Source organism: Nematolebias whitei, chromosome 1 (assembly GCF_014905685.2).
Source record: "Nematolebias whitei isolate Nwh7 chromosome 1, NemWhi1, whole genome shotgun sequence".
Classification (NCBI taxonomy): domain Eukaryota; kingdom Metazoa; phylum Chordata; class Actinopteri; order Cyprinodontiformes; family Rivulidae; genus Nematolebias; species Nematolebias whitei.
Genome location: NC_056498.1, coordinates 39,880,237 through 39,883,575, shown reverse-complemented (window position 1 = coordinate 39,883,575; position 3,339 = coordinate 39,880,237). Strand labels below are relative to the sequence as shown.

The window sequence follows — 3,339 nt, the reverse complement described above, 5'->3', positions numbered from 1 at the left end:
AAGTTTACATTATTTATATGGAGCAAAGTAAAACCATTTTTCAATGCTGTTCATGAGATCTTTAAAAGTACAGTATGAGCTGAGGGAAACATCTGAAGTGACAATCAGACTTCCGTTTATTTTTGATTTACTTCATTTTGTATATTGCTTTGTGTGTTGTTCTGTCTGTACAGCACTTTTGTTGGCCTTGTAGCTGTTTTAAGTGCTCTATAAATAAAATGGTATGGTATCAGACCGATCCAATAAAATTTAAAGTGTTTTCTCAAACATCAGGCCAGGACTCTGTGGTCTACTCATCTTCAGGCCAGCAGTCACTCGTCCAGGGATCAAGATGTTCACTTGATCGAGAGGAATGGTGGTTTGAGAGAGATTGAAGGAAGCCATCTTTGTGAAAAGAAACCTTTGTCCATTGTTAAATAGGGGCGAAGGCCTCCATGTCCACCTGCCCCCCCTTACAGAACTGTTATTGCCAGTATCACACAGCCCTGTGTGAATAGCAAGCAGCCAACAGGGCCCACTGATGGTCCTCCTCTATCGTGTGAACAGCTAGTTCTGGATGTCAACAACAAACTGGTTGATCCACTATGAGGAGGTGCTATTTACAAGACTGAGTTTAATGCAGCTCCTCAAACTGAAGACTTTTGGATAGAGGGCTGAGTGACACTAGCAACAACAGTACAGTATTGTAAGGAGACAATTGGACATGGAGCCTCCGCCAGTTTAACGATGGACGACTTCCTTCACTCCTCTCTCAAATTATTGGGCATGCATCAGGATGCTGAGGAAAAGTGTCTCTGCAGGGACTGATGTTTATTATTAACCCGTATTATGGAGAAACACTTACTGATGGCAGCTCGTTCCAGAACTCAAAACCTCCGACTGGACCTAAGATTCACCTTCTCACATAACCCAAAGCAAACGACACGAGTACCGCATACGGCACAGTACACGCCCATGGACAAACTACTATACAGCAATCTATAGCAATGGCCCTGACAAGCAGGCCGTGTACAACGTGATCGTGAAGTTGGAGCTGGGGTGGTGAAGATTACATGACACGCTGTGTAGTGGTGGTACAAATGTGCACCAAGTTTGGTTAAATTATTGCACTGATCTGAGGTTATGGCCTAGACAAGCAAAGGTCTTGCATAGCATTGGACCTGGAAGCTGGGGTGATGGAAAGATAGTGCACGCCAATTTATCTTGAGCAGAAGGAGTTATGGGCGGAACAAGAGAAATCTTACAGACATATGAACGGACGGACAAAAACTATATCTGCCTTTGAACGGGGGCATGGAATGGAAAACTTGGAGTGTCCTGGAGCGGCCCAGTCAAAAATCCTAACTAGAATCCTTCGCAACATTTCTGAACATTCTGGAAAATGACTAACCTTATCCAAGTGGACCGGAGGATTTGCAAAAGACACAAGATTCCTCACTCAGGTGCTCGAAGCCAAAGAAACACGAGTCAACGATGGCTGCCAAAGGCGATGAACGTTAAGGCATGCAAGTGTCTGTAAAGGCTAAAGCAAACTTTGGTTTATTTTAAATAAATTTACAAAGTTTTACAGTTCATCCCTTTTTTTCCACGACTGGGCAGAGCATCGATTAAACGATGGTAGCATCAGGCTCCAACATTAAACTGCAGAGACAAATATCCTGACGCATGCTCAATAATCCAGGTAGATAAACCTAACAAGGTCGAGTCGGGTCCTCTGGATGGATTCTTCTTTTGTTGAAACGTTAAAAAGACTTCTTCAGTCCGAGGAGATGCAACAAACTCAAGTCTTACAAGCCGCATCTTCTCATGGTGGATCAACCAGTTTGCTGATGACAGCCAGAAATACATGACACGTCCAGAGGACCTGACCCAACCTTGTAAAAAGTCCAAATACTTTCCAAACCCAACGTACAACCAAAATACTTTTACACTAAAAAATACTATTTGCAGGTATTTTATATTTGTCATGGTGGACTTCATCCTCCAGAACAGCCATGAGCTCAACCAATTTTCTATCAGGTTAAACTTTATTCAGTTCTTTGTAACTAAAGATTCAAGCTTTACAAAATAAAAACGTGTGAAAACCAATCTTTTTTTTCCTCTTCAAGAAACGACACACTGGTTTTGACATTTTCAATTAACAGAATTAAGAAAATCTAATGATTTAACCCATTGGACCCATGTTTAAAGACAACAAGCTCATTACATGAACAAAAGTTTAAACGTCATCTTATATACAAATTAATGAACAGTACATTCTCTCGTGAGCCATTTTCATGTTTCTACATAGTGTAAGACCTAAATTATTTTCAAGCAGTGATTTACTACTGATGCATCAGTTGGGTGGAACCATTGTGGGTTCTGTGGAAATTTGTTTCCTTGAATAAAACCAAGAATTCAAATTCTTTGACTTTTTTTTTTGTCTCCAACGCCCAGGAGTTGATCAAGTCTGTTACTTCTGGGTTTTTTTTAAGCTTTGGGTTCGACTTCAGCCTGAAGCAAAATATTTATCACTGCATGTTTAACTCATGATATCCAAAAACCTCTTTCCATGACTCAACTGGAGCAACACAACCACACGAGTAAATTCAGAGAGGGCACAAAAACTGAAGGAATAAAAGAAATGATGCATGCTGAAACATGAGATCTGATTAACAGATAATGTGAACACTACGAGTCGTGTTTTTTTATACAAATCGTCATTTACGCAAACATGTCCCCAACTCCGTGGTTTAACGTTTCATAAAATACTCATTTCTGTTTCAGTTCACGATCATTTGGAAACGGTGCCTTGGGAATTTGGCTTCAACGAACTGGAAGTCTTCCTTCTGAGCTTCTGGTAATGTTTCTGAAAAAAGGAGGGGAAGAGTGTGACCGAGGATGTTTCTGTGCACGTGTGTTGAATCTTGCATGTGTGTGTGTGTGTGTGTACCTGCAGGTTGTCGTAGTGTCTCTGGCTGCTGCAGTGAAATTCTTTAGCGGTGCTCTCGTTCAAGTAGAAAACGGAGCACAAATTACAGAAGAATCCCGATTTAGGGACCACAAAATCCTGACCTGGGTAGGAAAAGTAAAAAAAAGGAAAAGTTACATATTTCAATTCCAAGTCACAAATGACTTATTTTACTGTGTAAGTTTCTTACCCAGAGGACTGTTGGGGTTAAATGGAGGAAGAGTGAAGTCGGCAGAGACACCAGGAGACTGGGAGCGAGATCGCTTTGCTTCAGGAGCCACAAACTCCAGCTTCCGTTTATCAACTAAAACATAACAGATGAATTCAGATTCTATTGGAGCACTGCCTTTCAAAAAATAAATAAATAGTTACTTAGTAACATATTTTTC

General features: G+C 40.9%; 1 long non-coding RNA gene across 1 annotated transcript; it reads right to left on the bottom strand.

The window, feature by feature from the left end:
* Positions 1 to 2,449: 2,449 nt before the first annotated feature.
* LOC119410033 lies at positions 2,450 to 3,250 on the bottom strand. Its single transcript, XR_005186819.1, has 3 exons — positions 3,141 to 3,250; positions 2,933 to 3,054; positions 2,450 to 2,848 (listed from the first exon to the last, which is right to left on the bottom strand). It is a non-coding gene; the product is annotated as an uncharacterized LOC119410033 (long non-coding RNA).
* Between the last annotated feature and the right edge of the window lie 89 nt (positions 3,251 to 3,339).